This window comes from Canis lupus, chromosome 4, assembly GCF_011100685.1.
Source record: "Canis lupus familiaris isolate Mischka breed German Shepherd chromosome 4, alternate assembly UU_Cfam_GSD_1.0, whole genome shotgun sequence".
In the NCBI taxonomy this organism is placed as follows: Eukaryota; Metazoa; Chordata; class Mammalia; order Carnivora; family Canidae; genus Canis; species Canis lupus.
Genome location: NC_049225.1, coordinates 30,734,953 through 30,757,194, shown reverse-complemented (window position 1 = coordinate 30,757,194; position 22,242 = coordinate 30,734,953). Strand labels below are relative to the sequence as shown.

At 39.3% G+C, this 22,242-nt stretch overlaps 1 long non-coding RNA gene across 3 annotated transcripts in view; it reads right to left on the bottom strand.

Moving 5' to 3' along the window:
* LOC102157292 overlaps window positions 1-22,242 on the bottom strand; it is a 28,316-nt gene that overhangs the window by 3,944 nt on the left and 2,130 nt on the right. For 2 of the 3 annotated variants that reach the window (XR_005358054.1, XR_005358053.1), the window contains exon 2: window positions 20,662-20,782. This is a non-coding gene — a long non-coding RNA (uncharacterized LOC102157292). Of the gene's footprint in view, window positions 1-18,790; window positions 18,870-20,661; window positions 20,783-22,242 lie in introns of all 3 variants that reach the window. The other variant, XR_005358055.1, reaches the window with a different exon arrangement.

Here is a 22,242-nt window from a genome sequence, read left to right as displayed (position 1 = left end):
GGAGAAGAGAAGCAGCCCAGTCCAGTCTTCTAAGATTCTAGACCTTTTAGGAAAAGCTCTTCTAGAAAAATGGCTCTGTCACAGATTACTGATTTTAGAGGTCATATTAAATAATTTTTAATCATTAGCATTATATCTGAGTCTCAGAGGCCCTAGGTATCCCCTATCATAGAAGTGCCTCAAATATAACTCAATATTAGAATTGGTGTAGATCATCATAGGCAGAATAATTACACTAACATGGATCAATACACTGTCTCCAGAATGTAGGCTGCTCTGGTAGTTTATGAAAGGAATCAGTAGTATTCAGAACTGGATTTAAAGAGTGGATAGGTGAGGAGGATGGGGAGATACACATGATGATCAATTGAACAGTATGCTTCAAAGTATTATCAAAGCCCCAGTCCCCTTCCAGTGGCTTAAAACCAAAGGAAAAAAAAAAGAAAGATAAAAAGGAAGGAAGGAAAAGAAAAGAAAAAGAAAAAAGAACTTATATTTAAATTTAGAGCTTAAAAAATAATTTTCCTAAAATAAAAGGAAGTTTGAATCCAAGTTTGGAAGAGCATGTGGTAACTGAAAAAAAAAAAAAAAGTGATCTAGACTGGTGAACTCCAGGACATAGCTCAGTAAAATTATTTTAAACTTTTAAAATACAGAGGATATTATAGGCATACGTCAAAGATTATCTTCCACAATGCCAAGATTTTCACCAACTTGATTAAAAGTTGCAAGTACAGTACAGTACTAGAACTCTTTCCCAGGTGAGCACAGTCCTAGTTACCTCTTGACCAAGATATGGATTGTATCTGTGAACAAGTACTGAGAAGATTACTAGGCTAATCAGTGCCCCTTGGTTGGCTTTCTAACCCCAAAATCCATTTAATCCATATTCAACCAGTCTGTAGGACCCAATAGCAGCCAAGGGAACTCTGGGAAGTAAAAATCCCCATTGCATTATCTTGTCAAAGTTTAACCAGTAGCAAAACTTTGGATTCCGTTGATAAACTAAATTCAGTTATCAGAAAAAAAAATCTAAAAGCTATATATATGAAGTATCATTTCAGGTGAGAATGAGCTATAACCTCTCTTTTGTGCACTGATTAATGAACACAAAAAATAAAAAAGTGAATGCTACATAGCACCCTTTCCTGAATGTACTAAAAATAGTGTTGGAGATACTGTTTTGAGAGCCCAGCTTTATATCACCAAGATCATGCCTAGAAAGGAAGTGAGGGTGATATTTTTCTTTTTTGTTTTTGGCTTTCTTTTAAAGACTTTATCTATTTAATCATGAGAGACACACACAGAGAGGCAGAGACACAGGCAGAGGGAGAAGCAGGCTCCTGGCAAGGATCCTGGTGTGTAACTCGATTCCCAGGACCCCAGGATCACGACCTGAGCCAAAGGCAGACATTTAACTGCTGACACCCAGGTGTCCCAATATTTTTCTTTTTTGATACTTCACAAGTTTGGCCTTCTTAAATATGTGACTCAAAGCACATAAGTCACTCATATGCCATTATTCAAGTTGAAATGAATCCATAAAATAAATTTTATAATATCTCTAAAGTTGATATTTTTTAATTTAAAAATGGTCACCTTGGGATGCCTAGAGTCTAGAAATAAAGCTCTGTGATTTGACTCAATTTAATCACCCAAGTAGGTGAAGAGTAATCCCCTTCTCAAACATACCTAACACCTAGGTATAGTGTGCACACACACGCACACACGCACACACACACACACACAAATTGATCTGTAGCAGTTGAAGGTCATAAATACACCAAGGCATCCTATTGCTAAGACTTTACACCCACAAAGTAAAACTTTATAGGTTATTGGTTTTAACGCATGTTAAATTCAAAACAACTGTTATTCTCCTGCTATTAAAAACAAATAGATCAGCTCATCCCAGGTAAATCAAAATCCATTTTTCCCCAGGTAGCCTACATCACGAACTAACACGTCCTATTGTATTTCACACTGGGAGACTCTTTGTTACAGGCCATTAGCTAAGTTATTTGTTCTTCCTTGAAATTTGACATAAACATTAGTATAGCTATTATTGCAACCATAAGATACATACGTGATAGATCTTTTTATTTTTCAAAGAAAAAGCTTCCTTCTCTTGACTTACATGATATTTGCGTGCGTTTCGAATTTTAATCATACATCTCTGGAGAACAGCCATATTAAAATCTGTGATACAGAACTTAGATCACCAGATTCGGAGTTGGAAACAAGGGTCTAAGTTCTGGCACGCAGTCCATTCGAGCAGTCCTCTAGCCATATGACTCTCAAAGAAGTGAGGGCCCGGGATGGCTCTCCCGTGCCCACAGAAGGCAGCTCTCCAGTGGGGTACCCTCCAACCAGCTTTCTAAGCAAATAGCATCTGAGGAGAAACAGGCAAACCCTGTTTCTCGCTCTGCCAGAAAAGTCTACTGCTATTTGCAAATTCATCCCTCTGCGCAGAACTGGGGAAGGCCCTGCCTATAGAGAAGGATTTCCAAGGAGACCAACAGAACTGGAAAAGAAGCGTCATATAGATGGAGGATTCTGTTGGAGAATTATGCTGAACCCACCCAATCATAACCCACCCATCGGCCATTATTGATGGATATCCATATCTAGCGGAGAACATGTTTTCAGCAGTGCAAGGAACATGAGAAGTGTGACAGCTCCTGGCTTCTGGCAGGACAACACAATATTATTCAGACTGGGGTGTGCAAGGCCAAGATATGCAACACCTGCTCGGTTCTCTGCAGGGCTCCATCTTATTCCTGCCACCTTAGGGGAGTCACTTAAATCCCCCAGGCAGCCTCGCCCTGCCTCAAGCCCCATACTCCTCACTTAAAGAATGTTAGTTCAGCCCGGATTTTACCTGGACCCCACTGGTAGGAACTGATTAGTCCCTTTTTCTTGTGCTACAATGACATAAGATCCCCTACTAGCGGCCAACATTGTTGCTGCCAGGGTGGCTTCCTCTGTACTCTTCCCCAGCGAGACTGCAGTTCACTACTTTCTTCTTACCATGATTTCCAGACACCACTCTGATGTTTCGGAACACCATCCTTTGTCTGGGCCCTGCCTTCTCCTATCAGACCTCTCTGCAGTTGGTGGACAACCACACAATCACTTACTTCCCGCCACCAGACTCTTCAGCCATGCTGGCTCTCATCCTCCCCACTGCGTCTGACCTATCCCACTCCCTGGCCAAGCACCTTTTATAACATGGTGGGCATGCCTAATCTTGAGGCTAGAACATCAACTCAGTCCTTTACTCCAATACCAGATAAATATTTGACCCAAGGATTGCGCCAAAAGATACCCACGTGACACTTCCTATAACCCTCGCCACAACTCAGTAAGATGTACATCTTACCCCAGTTTCAAATATGAGAAACTTAGGCTCACAGACACCAGATAACTGGCTCTAGGTCTTCTTGCTAGGAAACCGGGGACCCAGAAATCTAAACCCAGGCTTGTATAGATATGTAAGCACTACCTCTATACCACATGGCTGGTAGAGATGATGGGTTTGGATCCTTTCCAGGAAAATCATTCTTCAGAGACCAAGTTTCAGCTCTGATTTTCCTCAGTCTTCTCAATCAGTGTGATGTTTGGCGACAGGGAACAGGTGAATTCTTGCTTCCATATTATAAATCCTGGTCAAAAACGTTTATAATAAAATGCAAGAAGAAAGGTGAATGCCAATGCTGACTGCTGGAGAGTCCCAGGAGTGTAAGGTGTTTTTATAATGCCGGGGGGCTTTGCTGGAGGGCTGCAATTTTGAATTGGCAGCTGTTTCATCTTCAATGTAGAAAATATCAACTATAAACAGGAGACCTATATCTCTACATGTATCGATAGTATTTCAGTATTCAGATCAGATCTTTTCCTTGAGCAGGTATAGACTTTCTCTTGTCTGCAAGTAGTCATTGACCCAGGGAAAAAATAAGTTACTCAGACGAAAAATTGAACAGTCCCACAGTTTAGTCAAAGACAACAAATTAAGGGATCACCCTCCTGCCGTCTCTCTTTAACATAAAATATTTACAACCTCTTTCAACCTTAGTTTCATCACTCACAGTAGGAATGATTTATTGCTTCCTCCCAAGTATTTAGGGGAAACAAAAGCAAAAATGGTTGTAGGTTCTAGAATAAATGATCTAATAAAGGAAAATGGCTCTACAGAAGATTGTACACCTATTCCCCGTTTGTACAATAAAACTCTAAAGGAAAATGATATAGAGTCACAGTTGGTGAGAAACCATTATTTTCTTGCTGTGGGCATCAGTCACAGCAGAGATTAGAGATAAAAGTTACCAAACTTTCTGTTCAATTCATTATGTTGGGTTCCACCTTCTTGTTTTAAAGGAACTTGGGAATTTGCAACTCCTCCCATAAGGTGTTAGGAACTCATCGACAGGACATCCGTCTGATGCCATCATTCAACATGAAAACAGCTCCAAAACAAAATTGGGGAACCATGCCAAGGTAGAAAGAATTATTTATCAGGCATATGACTTAATAAAATCATCTTAAATTCTTAGATCCCAAGCCAACATTCAGGGATAGCCCTTGTTCCTTTTTGTTTCCTCTTGTTTCTCACTGGGTTCCAGTTTGGATCATTTCTGTTGGCGCATCTGCAAAATTCCTTGTTTCTTTCTTCACCTGTGTCCAGTCTGTGGGGGTAGGGACTGGGTCAGTCTGGTTAGAAGTTGAACAGAGATGGAGTTTTCCGATGCTAGGTTATCTTCAGTGCTCCATACACCCTCATCCCTCTGGCTGCTGTTATTTGGCACTTGGTGCAGATCTTAAGGGGCTCCAGGTTTGGGTCCAGGCCCCTTCCACCCCCTTCAGGCACCCCTGACCTTCTGCCTGCCAGGTGGCTCTTCTCTCCCTGCCCATGCCCAGCAGGAGCTTACTGGTGCTGGTGACATGGTGGGGAGCCTCAATGGAAGCAAGGGCAACAGGGCCTTATGGGTGGGACTTTCTCAGCATTCTTGTCCCTCCCCCACTGCCCCGAGGCAGGAGTCATCTGTCCCTCCCCCAGGTAGCCAGCTGTGTCTTCCCTCGCTCCCCCAGAAGCAGTGGATCTTAGCCTGGGTCCTGGGAGCTGGAAGTCCTTCCCCCTCTACAAGCTACTTCGGGCTTCTGCTTCTCGGGAGAGCAGTGTCTGGGAGTGCTCAGGGTCCCGTGCCCCTGCACTTTGCAGAGCCAGTGGAAAAGAGCTGGTGAGTGACAAGACTTTTCAGAACCTTCCATAATCTGTGTCCAGTTCTTCAGGAGTCCAAAACATGCTGCAAAATGCTTACACATAAATCTTTCTGCATCTGCACAAGCCTATCAGTAGATGAGTAACACCTCAGACAGTGGAATTCTTCGTTCGAATGGCATATTCACTTTTTAAATTTTAATTCAAATCCATTTTTGCACTCCAACAAAAAGAATAAAACTTACATCCGCAAAGAGTGCATTAAAATTCCCATTTTCTTGCATATTTGATAACCTTTGCCTATTAAGATCCTTCTAAGATTTGCTAATTTTATAGGAAAAGGACAGTTTTGTGGTTCTCGATTTGCAAATTGGCAGTGTGTGTGTGTGTGTGTGTTTATTTCAGAGATATTTGGTCCTTTTTCATTTCATTGGGTTAATCTCATTTATTTGGAAAAGTTCTTTACATTTTAAATAGTTAAGTCTTTTTATATGAATTATAGTTTTCTTCCTATTTTGTCATTTGTCTTCTAATATGGTTCATGAGGTTTCTTCCTGCTCGTAAACATTCATTCGTGTGTATTTAAATTATTTCTTTTATGCTTTTGGATTTTTATGTCATGCTTTAAAAAACCTATTCCACTCTAAATGACATTTTAAAAATCACTAGTAAAACTTTTACATATCATACAATTAAATCCTACGCAACTGCTAAAAACAATAAGACAAGTCTACAGGTACTACCACAGAAATAGGTCCATTACATGTTCAGTTTTTTAAAAAAAATCTTTACCGGTATTATTTCACTTAAGCCTCGCAATGCTCTATAAAGTTGGCATTATTATTTTCCCATTTTCACTTAAAAGGAAACTAAGTCACAGAGATGTTAAGTATCTTTTAACCTACAGGAAGTCTCATCAGTAGGGGAAGGAGCCAGATTTTGCTCCAGGTTGACTGACTCCTAAGCCCCAACTATCTGAGTCTATACTTGGAATATGAAGAAACCGGGGGGCCCCTTCCCGTTGTTTTCTATTCTTGAGCAGAATTCAACAACTGGGAAGAAATCTCTTCTGAGTTTTTGTTTGTTGCTTGTTTGTTTGCTTTTCCTAGAATGAGCCTGTGTTGCTTTTACAATGATGGCTTTTAAAAAACCATCTGACATGAGAGAAAAATCCATCGTACCTCTTGGAAAGGACAGTTTTATTATTAAATATTCTCCAAACATCTTTGAACCTGGAAGATAGTTTTGGGGAGCATGTTGAAGAACTAGTGTTCTTTTTAAAAGAATACCTTTGGGAGGAAAAAATAACCAAAAACCTAAAACAGTAGATTCTTTTTCCTGGGTCCCTTCACTTTGCTGACAGCTGCGTTCCCAGGCCCACTACCTCGGTAAATAATGCTGAAAGCAATGCCACTTTACTGCCTTTGAGGATGTCATGTATGTTTTCATTAATATTTTAACCTTGGCCCTTTTCAGTTACTTGTGCAAGGGAGAAGGTTTTGTCATTGATGTAACTTACTTTTTTAAAGAATTAGATGATTATCTGACATTTTGCAACATCCTATTGAAGCAGTTAAAATGCTCTACATTTCACTACCAAGTTATGGAGATGATTGCAGATGGACCTATTTCCTAACCCCCATCTGACTCTCTATGTCTGGCATTGAGGTACATCACTGCAAGCCAGTGCCTTCTCTTCTGCTTTTGTATATCCCTGCTCAGCCTAAAAAATTTCATATACCTTAACTACTGCAAAGTGTTTATGCCAACAAAATCCAGAGCGTAGGTTAATTATTAGGGGAAGTCCCTTTCCCAGGGCAATCTGCACATTTATTAAAAAATCCTTATGGCAGTTCACGTAAGCACAAGGCTTTTGAAGCTTTTTATAAAGGGCTTATTCATCTGCATTGATTAAATCCTACATAATTACACTCAGTTCAAGGTCACTAAGAACAGTGATATGTTTCTACAGAAACATTCACATTCTTTTCACCTGCCATCCATTTCCTTTCCTTCTTTCTTTTTTAAATTAACAATTGCTGCATGCCCTTTGGACTGGAGAAACTTCATAGCGGTGTCCATGGTTCTGAGAATAAGGGTTTAGTTTAAAAATCTGTGACATTTACTTACTCATCAAATAATTATTCAGTGCCAAGTCTTGAGAACTTTTTTTAAATAATGGTAAATAAATAATATGTAGTCTCCTCCTCCCAAAGAGCTTTATAAACTAGCAGATGCCAGAGGACAGTAAGATATTGTTGCAACACAAATGGAGGTAAAACCAAACTCCATGGAACCAGTCAGGATACAAAGAGACTTGGGAAACTGTTCCCATCAACTGCACATTCCATAGTAAGAAACCCAACAAAAAAAATCTTTTACTCAAAAGGCAAATATGTGCACAAGGTCATTCCTTTGGTGAGTTCAAACTTCTCTCTTTATTCATCTTCAATTTCTTTTTTTTTTTTCATCTTCAATTTCTGTTTCTATGCCAGGCCATGCATGGAATATACACAATCACATATATCCTATTATTTTAAACCTTAAGGATCTGTGAGGCAATTGCTACACTATTTTTATACAAGAAAGCTCATAAAGAAGTTAGTTTCCTCAAAGCCACACATTTGGGAAAAAGTTGAATTAGAATATGAACCTAGGGGTGCTTGGGTGGCTCAGTCAATTAAGAGTCTGCCTTCAGTTCAGGTCATGATCCTGGGATCCTGGGATTGAGGCCCACATTGGGCTCCCTGATGAGCAGTGAGCCTCCTTCTCCCTCTCTTCCCCGCTCATGCTCCCAATCTCTGTCTCTCTCTGTCTCTCTCTCTCTCTCTCAAATAAATAAATAAAATATTTTTTAAAAAAATGAACCTTATTTTCCTGTCTCAAGACCACTGATTATCCTGTGGCACCATGATTGCACAGTCTACCACTACTGCAGCCTTTGTATGAATCTTTTCTATGAATATCCCTGTTGCGTGGGTTGGACAAAACATAAAGTTATAGCTGGAAGATATCCCAAGGACTGGTTTTCTCTATAATCCAGTCTCCCAAGGCAGAGAATATTTCCCTTTTTTTGTGGGTAAAACTTTTTGCCTATTCACTCAATATTGAGTTAACACTTCAGAGATAAACCAATTTTCCAAGTAACTATGAAAGCTTAAGTATTAATTGAAATACAAATCAATAAGGCTATTCTTTAACTTAATTTCTTTCAGTTTCTGATATACCAGTCTCATAATTATGACCCATTTTGAGAACTTAGCCTCAGAACATTCAAAAGGAAACAAAGGGCTTGCATTAAATGTTCTATTTCTGGAGATGCCTGGGTGGCTGAGTGATTAAGCACCTGCCTTCAGCTCAGGGCATGATCCTGGGGTCCTGGGATCGAGTCCCATATCAGGCTCCCTGCATGAAGACTGCTTCTCCCTCCACCTGTGTCTTCTGCCTCTCTCTCTGTATCTCTCATGAATAAATAAATAAAATCTTTTTTAAAAAAGTTCTATTTCTGGTTTCTTTTACATTCATTCTAAAATATTTTTTATCCTGAAATTGTTTGCTAATCTGATGTGTCTATGTAATTAAATGGTGCAGGCTATATTCAAATAACTATATTAAGGTATTCACTAAGATAAATGAAGCTAATGAAAATCACTACTGCATCCTGAAGGACAAATCAACCAAGTAGAGACATGGCCCACAGCAAAATAGTTGAACAGGTGTCTCTGATCATTTTGGCACTTTTTCCACATCAGAACAAGAGCAGAAAGAAACCTTAATCTAATTGACTACACTGAAATAATAATTTCTACAATTTGTTGAATACTTTATACTGTATTGGTTATATGTCGCTAAATAACAAATTACCCCAAGATCTGCAACTTAAGACAACAAACCAATATTATCTTATAGTTTCTATGGATCAGAAATTCAGGAAGGGCTTATTTAGGTGATTCTGCTGATCTTTTATGAGGTTGCAAGTATCCATTTCCAAAATGTCTCACTGACATAGTTATTGGCAGCAACTATGGGTTCCCATACTTGGATTTCTCCATGAGGATTACTTGAGTGTCCTCTGACTTCCTCCTGAGCAAGCAACCCAAAAAGGCAAGATGGAAAATACAATGTCTTTTGTGATCTAGCCTCAGAAATCAAACCTCACCATGTCCACCATACCCTGGAGTTTTACCCATATTGGCCCTACTGAGTATCAGAGGAGCTACATAAAAACATTGATACCAAGAAGTGAGGATAATTGGTACCATCATGAAGTCTGCATAACACACATACTTAACACTTCCCAAGAACTACTTCTTTTGATGCCAGGACAGCCCTGTGAGATAAGATCATTATTAATATGATATTCATTTATAATTGTAGCAACTATAATCAGTAAGGTATGATAATGAACTCAAAGCCTCTAGGTACCATGTATTAGAATTAAGCCAGCCAAGTTACCTTGTGTGAGTACATAATCATGAACTTTCTACCTCTAAAGATACAAACGTAGGGGTGCACCTGGGTAGCTCAGTCAATTAAGCAGCTGACTCTTGGTTTCCACTGAGGTCAGAATCTCAGGGTTGTAAGATAGAGCCCCACCTCAGGCTCCATGCTCAGTGCAGAGTCTGCTTGAGATTCTCTTCCTCTCCCTCTCCTTCTGCACCCCCTGCCCCATAAAATAAATAAAATCTTTAAGGATACAAACCTGGAAGGACATGAGTATAGTGTTGCTGGTGAAAAGCTGAAAACCATTCTCTGGAATTGCAAAATAATTGTGGAATCTATGTGCAGGTGAAGGTGAAACAGAGGAAAGCCAGAATGCAAGTGCAGGTGAGTGCTGCTTCCACATTGTTCTAGCAGAGGACAAAGGCTCCTTGTCACTGAAAGAGGACTCTTCTGTTCCTTGCCCATATTCTGCAAATGTAGTCCAATCCCTACACCTGGATTCCAGTTCATCCAGATAGAGCTGTATTCCAGAAAACAATGCTCAGGACTCAAGTTCTCAAGAACCAATAAAAGAGAATCCCCTACCATAAATTAATACATGAATATCTGATATTTGCAAATCTCTCAGCTTGGGCAATGTTGGGAAGCACAGACCTAAGGATGAGATCTACTGGTTGACTTGGCCAAGGTCCTTCTCCTCTGATGCTGCCAACTAGCCAGATTTCAAAACTCCCTCTTCTACTTAAATAAAAACAGAGAGCTCTAGAATTACTTGCTCTCTTTCAATCATTTATAATCATACCTCCAGAATGATGCTTCTAGCCTCATGGAGTACCAGTACCCAAGAACTGCAGAGTAATGACCACAGTTAGACTTGCACAGAAACAATATTCCATCCTAAAACCATGTCAGCATCTTTCCAGGAACAATTCTCCCTTATTTGGGCCTAAGAAATTTCGTTTTTGAAAAGTAGCTATGAACTTCAGCACCAAATCCAACTTTACTCAGAAACCTAATCTCTGCCACTTTATAAATAACAACCAAATGAGTAATACAAATGCAAATTAAACTGCAGGGGAGGACTGGTGGCTGGAGGGGACGAAATCCTTGCAGGATTGTTTTTTCTCCTAGGTAATGAAGATGCCAGCCTGGTGTCCAGATGAGTTTGTTCTCTCCTAAGCCATGGGGAAAGACATGATGAGAATTGAGGGCACAGCTGTGGAACGCATCCTGAAGCCCGTACACTTGGGTTCCCAAGGCTGTCCCCAAGCTTTCGCACAATAACATTTGATTACTACAGTAACTGATGACTGTTTTCATTTGCGTTTCCCATGGTGCTGCTACAGTACACATCCCCAGCTTGGGACTGCCGAAAATCTTTAATGTGTAACTGCTACTTTCCATAACAATGAAGCTAACCTTGCAGGGATCAGATCGTGGAGAAGCAGATTTTCAGGAGGAATCTAATATTTTCACAGCAGTGGTCTCTCTGCGGGTTCTTTTTTAAAGTTTAGGGAGGTAGCTCTGGGATTAGGAGTATGGAATTAGAATGTGAGCTATACTGTGTCTCTAGGACACACAAAAGCAGTCAAGGTCTCCTTTTCTCCACTTATGATCCTATCCTTATGGAGTGGGGAACTCTGGTCGTCAGGACATGTCTGAGCACAGTACTGGCCAAACTGGGTTTCTTCAGATATCCAAAAAATTAAAAGAAAAAAATCTGCTTCAGTAGAGAGTAAGCAGTAGATCATTTACAGGATATCATAGAAAGAATAAATCTGAGTGTGGATCAACAGCATGAGGTAACTACAAAAATTCATGCCAAAAACACTTGGCAGAGCCTACTGCCCATGGAGAGAGGTGTTCATGTTCTAGACCACCTCCCTTCACCTGTACCCCATGCATTGTTCTGCTCATTTCAAATTAGCAAGGGCATTGATGTCATAGCTCTCCCTACCACCCCCGTCCAAATGGCTTTTAGGAAAATCTTTCATGCTAAATTTCCTGAAATCTTGAGGGTCTTACAATTTTTTCACACACTGTCATAGTTTAATAGGATGTACAACACTAATTCAAAAAATCTTTTCCTTGGGAGTTAAAAACATTTTAGTTATCTCTTTGTATCTAATGTTACTAGCAAAAAGTCTCATGTCCTATAAGACTCAAAAAAGATTGATTTTTTTTTTTTTATTTATGATAGTCACACACAGAGAGAGAGAGAGAGAGAGGCAGAGACATAGGCAGAGGGAGAAGCAGGCTCCATGCACTGGGAGCCCAACATGGGATTCGATCCCGGGTCTCCAGGATCGCGCCCTGGGCCAAAGGCAGGCGCCAAACCGCTGCACCACCCAGGGATCCCTCAAAAAAGATTGATAATCTCGACTGCACAAAAACTGAAACAACTTGCAGAAAGATTGTCACTGCTTTACATTTCTGTAATTTTAAAAGATACCCACCTTAGTAGAGGTTGTTTCTGCATTCTTTCTGTTGCAATTTCACATGCCATGTGGCCCGTGGAAAATTCCATTCTATTCATTCCATTCTATATTCATAAGATATATATGAATATAGAATATTCCATTCTATATTCATAAGATAATAACAGTAGAAAAGCAAATTATAACTTGGTATTCTGAAAATACCTTTTACTTCTTACACTGCCTGAAGTAGTCCTGGGGAACCCTCAGGCTTCCCAGGTTGTACTTTGAGAACTGCTAGTATAAAACACTTTTAAAACTAGAGAAGAAAAAGTCCAACAATGTTATTTTAAAATGGGCTAGTGAAATGAACAGACTATTCAAGAAAATAAAATGGCCCTTGGACATAAGAAATGTTCAAGCATACTCATATTAAAAGAAACACCAACTAAAATTAGGCCAAGGCACCATTTACCAGAAGAAAAAAGTGTTTTCTCCGAAGTTTAACAACATATTTTGTTGCCAAGACTCTGGAGAAACCCAGGAGCTCTCAGATTATAAGTTCTAGACACCATTTCTCTCAAAAGGAGTTAGATATCCTCAAGAAATAGCTGGTTTCCAGTGTGGAGCAGAAATATACAAGATGAGTTTGGAACATTTTTTTGCACCTAATGAAAAGGGAACTGTCAAAGAATATTAAAATCATGTCTAAAGGGCTCAAGAGCCAATTTGATGAGTTGTATCGAATCTGGTTTGACCTCAGCATCAATAAAGATAACACCCACAATGGATTACATACAATACATAAAATATGTTTAAATCCATGACTTCATAATAATACTGTGAAATAATACTAATAAGTGAACTTTGAAGGATGATAGTGACCCAAGTCATTTTTAAAATTAATTAGTAAAGCCAAAGACTAAAGCATTTATCTTGCCTTTCCTATAAGAACTATACTAATGGATTAACAAATAGCAAATGTAGGGAATTTTATTTTTATAGAAATATTTCAGCTAATAAATGAAGAAGGAATGTTAGAATTCCACCATTTTGCAATCCCTAAGAAAGTGACTGATCTAGCACTAATTCATTGACTGTCAATGACTAGAACATGAGAAAAAGACAGATACTATGCGTCCCCTGTGGACAACATAAGCAATAAAATATTCCTAGTGGAAAGAACAACTAAACAGAATCAAAAGAAGCCTCAAAATTTGATCACCTATTTGTCAAACTGGTAGGAAACATCTGATCATCTTGTAGAGTTCAGAGATTTACGCAGGTTATGTGACATTTTCCAGGAAGTTGTGTCCCATTAATCCATAGGTCTCAGGCTTCCTTATCTTAAATAATTCTAGATAACAGGACATCCTGCGAAATTCTCCCACTAGCAAAAACCATTAGTTGTTTATCACATTTGTCATCAGCAAATTTACAAAGATTCTACTGAATCCCTGCCGTCTCTCCTTCCCAGGGGCATCCCCATGAGAGATAAAGGACTTTAGACCTGCTGCTTAACCATTAACTTCCTTCATGCCCTTCCAGGCAATAAGACAAATTATTGAAAGATCACAAATGGTAACATACTGAAAGATCACAAGTAATAAAAAGAGACAAATGGAACAAAATTAAAAAGCCAGAAATTAATCCATATCTATATAAGAATTTTATATACGCTGGGGATAATAAATAAAAATCAGTGGGGGAAACAGTGGATTGTTTGGTAATAGTGTTGAGAAGATGGAGTCATTGTGGTCAACTCCAGGATGGTTCTCGATGATACCTACCTCCTGGTATTCACACTCTTGTGTAGTCCTCTACCGCACTGGGTCACAGCCCGTCTATGTAACCAGTAGCATAAGGCATACATGACACAATATTTCCAAGATTACATTATGAATCACTGTGACTTCCATCCTGAGTTCTCTCCCTCTATTTTCCCCTCTCTTTCATTTCTTGCTCTGGGGAAGGCAGGCAGCAGTGTTCTGAACAGTCCTCCAGAGAGATTTCCATGACAAGGTTTCAATCAGCCTCCAGCCAATCATCAATGAGGAACTGAGGCCTACCAACAATTATATGAATGTGCTTAGAAATAGATTTCCCAGGCTGTGAAGTTACTGCAACTCTGGCGAGCAGGTTACCTAGAACCTGATACAGAACCTCCCGGCTAAACTGCTGCCAGGTTCCCAATTCTGAGAATGTAAGATCATGTTTGTTGTCTTAGCCCACTAAATTTTAGGGTGATTTGTTGGGTAGTGATGAATAAGTAATACAGATTTTGGTACCAAAAGTAAGATGTGCCGTAAAAGCCTATATGGGAGAGACAGTGGGCAGAAATCGGACACATACAGGACTTTGAAGAGAACATTAGTAAAAGTTTAAATTGCCTAATTGAATTTTTTGTAAAATGTTGGACTTTAAGAAGGTTGCCAGTGAGGGCTTAAAAGAAAATGAGGAGAATCTTACTGGAAACTGGAGGAAAGGAGATCCTCATTATGTCCTAATAGAAAGTTGGGCAACAGTAACCAGAAGTAACGTGGAAGTTAAAAAATATACTTCATGCACTGGATGATCTAGCTAAGGAGATTTCCAGCCAGACTAGTAAAAATGCGGCAAAAATGCTGCTTAAAGTAAAATCTGAGAAGACAGGGATTAGCTGAAGAAAGGATTATTACACAGAAAGAACCTGAATTTGCTAGTTTCAAAGGTTCCAGCCCTATCAGATGACAAACAGTCCCAAATTTAGGAAACAGCTCTGAGCTGTTGAGCAAAGATCAAATCCAGGACACTCTCAAGAAGATCGGGTTTCAATCTAAAGCTGAGGGAGAGAGGAATATCAAAGAAATATCAATAGAAATATCAAAGATGGTGCCTCAGAGGGTCATTCAGTAGGACAAAAGAGCTCTTTAGGTTTCAAGGGTATGACTTACATGTCCTTTAATTCAAACAACAGAGCTTCTAAGAAGCTTAAAAACACATTCCTCAGTAGAAGCCCAAAGTAGAAAAGGGTTTACCTTGAAGAGATTTGTCAGCATGTTTTTGTCTAATGACCTGACCACCAAAAATACACACAGGAGACCCACGAGGTTTTTAAAAGAATGTTATATACAGAAACATACCTACTACAACTTAGACTGAAAGGAACAGAGAAAGCACAAAAGGAAAAGATGCCTTAGGGCCCCCAAAATCTACAATCAAAAGGCAGACTGAGGATACTACTCAGCTGTAAACACAAGCTACCTTAGCAAAATGAACGTACAACTCAAGAGAGTAGAATTGAGAGCCCAGAGCGTAGCCAGAACTGTGAAGAATAATGAATAACTCCTTAGCAGAAGTATAACTGAGCTCCAGGAGCCTCCTGCATTCACCCAGTTAGATTTCATAATTACTAGATCCAGTGATCTTAGTGTCTCCCATTACCCCCCACTTTTTAAAGATTTACTTATTTATTTATTTGAGAGAGAGAGAGAGAGAGAGAATGGGGAGGAGGGGAGATAGAGAAGCACAGAGAACTTGAAGCAGACTCTGTGCTGAGTGTTGAGCCCCATGTAGGGCTTGATCTCACAGTCCTGGGATCCTGACTTGAGTCAAAACCAAGAGTCAGATGCTTAGCTGACTTTACCACCCAGACACCCCCATCCCCCTTTTTAAACGGCAATGTTTACAGAGGTCACCCTATGCCTCTCCCACCCTAAATGTTGAGTACATGGGGGACAAACAGCTTGTTCACTTTCAGCTTGTTTACTTTCAGAGATCAAGAGAAATTCTACTCAAAGAATCATACTTAATGGACTACATCCAAGGAGCCTCACACTCACTTGGGGCCTGACTGAGATGATAAGATCCTGAACTTTGAGCTGATGGTCAGATGACACCAAGCAATAGCAAAAATGCAGCTAAGTAAGAACCTTTATGCATTGCTAGTAAAGAAGACAGTTTTGAGGGAAAAATGGTGAAACTTGGTGAAATTAAAGATGCCCATACCCACAACCTTAACTATCTTATTCCTCAGTAGGGAAACTCTCACCTGACAACATAAGGAGGCATGTACAAGGATGTTCCTTAAAATATTGCTTATGCTAACAAAGTCTGAAGCAACTTAGATGCTATCCATAGAGGAATTAATAACAAAAATGTGATACAGATACTTGATTGAAGATGATGGAATAGTATAAGCTGGGGATTTACAAACAACAGCAATATGGAATCTGTTCAAAAAAAAAAAAAAAAACATTAAGTGGCTTGCCCCAGCAGCCAGTGGTACCGCTAGCCTGTCCATTGACCATATTAATTTATGAGGCCATCTTTCAAAGGGCAGCGTGATAAGCTGGCTGAAGATGAATAGAAATCTGAGACTGTTTTTCTATTTCTCTCAGCCCCTTTTCCACTGAAACTTTGATGGTACTTGGATAAATGATATTTGAGAGCCACCATTTCTGAGACCCTTAATGAGACCATTAAAGCCAGGGAGAGGAAAAAAGTGTTGCATGTTACAAAAAGCAGGCCAAGAGACATGATTCGTGCCCACTGAAAAGGCAAAAAACTCATTCCTTGCTCAGGAAGCCAGGTGTGAGAAAGGAATTTAGTATCCATCTGGACACTTAAATCTTAAAATAATATGGAGGAGGAAAGCTTAAGAAGCAGAAATGAAGAGAGCAACAGATGCCAGACTGACTAAAAGTCAATCATCATAAAAAGCCAACCCCTTGACTCAAGATAAAATTCTAGCTTTCTAATTTATCCAGTCAAAATGCTGAGTTTCCAGGAAGGTACTAAGAATAACCACAGAGAGATTTCTTACCTATACTTTTGTAGACTATAGTTCAGATGACCATGCCCTATTATGATAAGTAAATTCAAAGGAATTTGATACCACAATAAGAACAAATAATAAAACTGTCTTTTTGAAAACCAAAGTCCTTTACGGTGGGATACATCCTGTCTTTACCTTGCTGGAAAGCACAGCCTTAGTCCTTCCTGGAGGAATTATAATTTCTTAACCATGTATGTAAGGAGAGAACAAAAATCACCATAGTAAATAGAGTGGGTTAAAGTGAGCACTCAGTCCAGGAAATTAAATGCAAGAGGTCAGTGAAGGATACCCCATGGCCACTGACAGATGGCCAACTTTCCTCACACCCAGAAAGGGTAGACATTGCTAAAAGCCCTCCAGTGACTCCTCTGCCTCAGAGTTTACCAGGAGGGAAAGAGTGAGCAGATGTTATAACAATAAGCATTCCCCATGGTGGCCAGGAAAAAATTCTTAAGGAGTCAGAATCACTTCACCACAGGTGATTAAGAAATTCATTGTGAGCAGATGGATGTAACAGCTACTGTAAAGGGCAAGGAAGCAGGTTTTTACAGATATTAAGGGAAAGACTCTACAATATTCTGATGCCCTGATTCCATATAGTTTCCAAAACCACGTCTGCTCAGTCCTTAATGGGCCATCCCTACGACATAGCCGAAGTCACAGGAGATAGCACTGGCTATTGGGTCCCTAGACTTACATTGCTTGAATTGTCTTTCTGCAATCTAATTTATGAAAACTTCAGCTTTCACCTGTGCAGAATAAGAATAGTCATGCCTACTCAGCAGGATTGTTTTGAGGATGTCTATGATAAATGTAAAAACAGAATTTAATCCAGGGCCTGGCATGTGAGATGACCGCGGTTGAATTGGTACTAATTTATTATTATTATCATTATTATCATTATCATTATTATCATTATCATTATTATGATTAGCATCAGTTGTTAGTACCCACATGTTGACATTTCTGTAACATGCTTGAAATCAATGATCATATTACTTAAATTTGTGATTTGAATAATGAACACTTATTTTAGGGGTAAACATTACTGTATTTTGAGAGGACTGTCTGTGTTTTGGAATAATTGCTTTAGTACTTGAGATGACCTTAACAAGAAAAAAATGACCAAAACCAAGCTGGAGGAGAAGGAAAGTCCAAGAAGTTTATTTAGAGAAGAGAAAAATGAGCTGTGCAAATTACTATCATGCCCAAAACTACCAAAATTGACCTATGGATCTAGTGAACCACTTAGAATAAAAAGCACATAGAGTTTCTGTAAAGAGCATTTCTCTCAATGTGTGCATGTATGACTTACCTGGTGTGTGCAGCAGAGTATGGATGCTCTGCAATTTGAGCCTCTGCCTGCTATATAACAAGTGGAAAACAGTAAAAAAGATTCAAGAGACTGTAGAGATGATTGATGAAAAAAGAGAGAGAGAGAAAGGAAGGAAGGGAAGGGGGAGGGAAGAAGAAAAAGAAAAATCTGGAAAAGCAAAAGTAAGGATCCCTGGGGCACAACAATAAAAATGTTCACCTATCTAAAAGGAAAACAAAGATGCTCCTTCCTGATAGAGCTTTTTCAGTGGAATTGCCCTGAATGAAAAACACCATCCTCTCCATGTTCTCATTTTTGTCCCTCAAAAAACTATGACAGCAGGTAAGCTAGTGTTACCTCCATTTCACAGAAGAGGAAATAAATGGAGCCTCAGTAAGGAAGGGGGTAAAATGGAAGAGCAAGGTGAGTACCCTGCCCCAGTTCCGCTCTCACACATGCTCCACTCAGAGACCCAATGGATTCTCTTTCCCATAGGAATTTCAAGAATAGATTTCATCTCTGGGAGATGCCTTCTCTCTAGAGGGAGAATTAACAATCTCTTCCTCAGACAGGATTCCTACCAGCGTTTAATTCGTCTGCATATGCGCCTTCTGTGAGCCTGGGCTACTGGTTGACCTACTTTGGAAGCAGAAGAGGCACCTGTAAGAGAGGAAGGAGTCAGCACTAGAATGTCATAAGTACTTCTGGGTTTTAATGAGGAGGATATGAAACCAAGATTCTGAATATGATGACAATATCACATCGCATTGCCAAAGGGGTTATGAAACATGTAGACTGATTGACACTGTTGTCAAAACAAGCTTAAAAATAGAAAGCATATACCTATATGTCAATAGCAGCTTTGAAATCGGCTTAATCTCAGTGCGCAGCAGCAGCCTGTGAAACAGTTCGACCCAGATGAATCCTTAATAAATCTTTTTTGGGAACTAAATAGCTCTATACCAAGTGGCGTTTTCTGGGATGTCTTTCTCTGCTCTCTGTCCTTCATACTTGCCTGGGTTCAAATCAAGTCCCCGCCATTTCTCAATCTTACTGTTCCTCATTCCTTTTATCCACAAATAAAGAAAATAGGACCAACTTCATAAATTATTTATAGGAATAAATAAAAACATGTTCATATAGGGCTTCGGTGATGTTGGAATTTATAATAACCCACTAAATCTTAACTATTACTCTCAGCTATTCTCATGGATGCCCAGCCCCTGAAATTCTTCTCTCTCTTCCATTTCACTTACTTCATGTCTCACCTGCCAGATCCATCTAATCCCAAGTTCTAAGAGCAAAGTTGGCCTTAAGTACCACTGCCCATCATCACAGAAGTCAATGCCACTTGCTGCTAGTTTATCTGGAACCTTTGGCACCAGTTCTGATGGCTGGAAGTATCTGTTTCCTAACACCTGCCATACAAGACACCATAATCTGGAAGGCTTGAAAGAACAGAAATTTATTCTTTCACAATCTAATAGGCTATAAGTCTGAAATCCAGGTGTCTACAGAACATGCTCCCTCTGAGACTCTAAGTAGAATCCTTCCTTGGGTTCTCCCGCCTTCTGGTGGTGGCCATTGACTCATGATGTTCATTGACTCATAGACACATCACTACAATCTCTATCACTGTGGTCATGTGGATTTATTCTTCTGTGTCTTTGATTTCATGTTGCACTTTCCTCTTTTTACAAGAATTTCAGTTATATTCAATTAGGACTCACCCTAATGACTTCATTTTTAACTTCATTAAATCTGCAAAGAACTATTTCCAAATAAGGTCACATTCTCAAGTACTGGGGGTTAGATGTTAGCATATTTTTTTGAAGAGGTCACAATCCAACCCATAACACCAGGCTTCTGCCTTGTTCAGTACTCATGCAGGTAACTTTTTTTTTTTCCTATCACCTTCCAAATACTTTCTATCTACCTGTTTACCATGCAGATATTATTGACAGAAGATGGTCCCTACTTCCACGGATATACCAGTCCTGGGAGGGAAACGGGCATTAAAGAAACAACTAAATAAGTTAGTTATTTATTAACTACAACTGTAATAAGTGTCAACAGTGTTATGAGACCATATAACAAGGATCCCTAACCTAGTTTGGGACAGGGAAGGCTTCCTGGACAAAGGGAACTAGAAAATGAGCAGGAGCAAGCTAGGCAGATGGGGTTGGGTGGGTGAGGCAGCAATTTAGGAAACAAGACATGCAGAGTTCCTGAAAGCAGGAAGGGGATACATATCTGGGAGGAATTTTAAGAGAACTTGGTCACAGGAGCAATGGCCTCCATGCAAGAGTTTTAGGTAAAGTATGATTACCAGGTTGGTGTCAGTTACTATTTCTGCTGAACCAAACCACTAACAAATTTTAATTACTTCCTAACCCCCATGTATAAACATGTATGGGGGCGGGGGGGCTGTCAAGCTCTTCCAGATTCTGACCTGATGTTCTTTTGTCATCATCATTGGTGTTGGCTCATTCCCTCCACGCTGCCTTCATTTCTTCTTTCTGGTCTTCTTATTCCTATCAGCCATATTAGAATCACCAGGATACTCTCTGGACCTCAAGTAAGAGAAAGCATGGAACACTTGGTCCAAAGGCCTTTATCTTCACTGAAGACAATTCAGATGAAAAAACAAGCTAACTGAACTTGTAGATAAATTTATACACATACACACACTAACGTGGAGTTAGCCCTTCCTTTGACAGATTGTGAATGCAAAATATGAAAAACTGGAGAAATTATGTTAAACCTCATGGTTGAACAAGATAAGCTCTCTTCATCTGATTGGAAATACCACAGGATTGTCCCTATAAATTCCGCAGAGCTGATTTTTTTTTTAAGCTTTTATAGTTTGGTGACACTGAATGTACACATTTGTGCCTTGATGTTCATTTTCTTTACATGTTTATTCTTACTGGGTTGGAAACATAACAAAGTAAAATCTACTTCATTTGCAACTATCAAGCTAATGAAAGAGAAACTACAGTGATTTATCCAAACATTTGGTTCACTCATTCTGAGATCTGTTAAATCTTTCAAATGCAATGGAATCATATTAAATTCTGGATTCTAAAATAATAGCATAATACTTCATTCCACTCTCCAATCTCATACACAGTATTTCTTGCTTAACCACACATCATGAATACCAGGGATTTCACTTGAACTTGAGACCACCCAGTACCACCCGGATTAATGCCTCCCAGCATTAAGCAAGAATATTAAATTAAGGAAAATGCCAGTCTCGTAGCTTTACTAAATGTAATTTATAGTTTAACCATCATATTAAATCCTTTAATTGAAATTTGTAAAACAAATGGCAGTATTAGTAATTCCTTTATCAGCTTCTAATTCTCTGCCTACTTAACACCAGTCTCTAACTCAGGGGAAATATAATTCCCAAATGCAATCCTTGAACTTGGTGAGACGTCATGGCATCTTCACATTGCATGAACTTCATGTTCACTATTTCAGCAAGATAATACATTTTCATTTATCATACAAATGAGCTAATTTCCTTTTTGTGGTGCAAATGCATATTAACAGGGCCTTTCTAGCTTAATATTATCTGGACTTCGGGCTTACACTGTAATCATACATAAGAAAGAACAATAGTTCAAATAAAGCAAGGAACAGGAAAACAATCAAAATGGCAACTAAAGTGAGGGAAAGTCAAAAGTGATTGAGAAGTAATAGCAAAACTACGGAGTAAGAGAGAAGTATAGAGGGACAGAGACAATAAGGAAAAGCTAAAATTAGCTGAATATCATTATTGTCTGTCTCGATACATCTTTTTTGGTAAAGGCAGTTGTTTATTTTTATAATTGGTCTTTCCAAACAGAAGTGTGCACTGGGCTTTCTCTGCTACCATGTGCCTAAATATTTGATAATCTCTTCCTGTCTGGAACAGCAAAAGTTGTCTAGATGTTTAAAGGCAAACACATCCTCCTACATCTTTGAACCTCAAGTTGGAAATGTCAATTAATTCTCTAAGAGAGAGAGAGAGCAGGCTGGATCA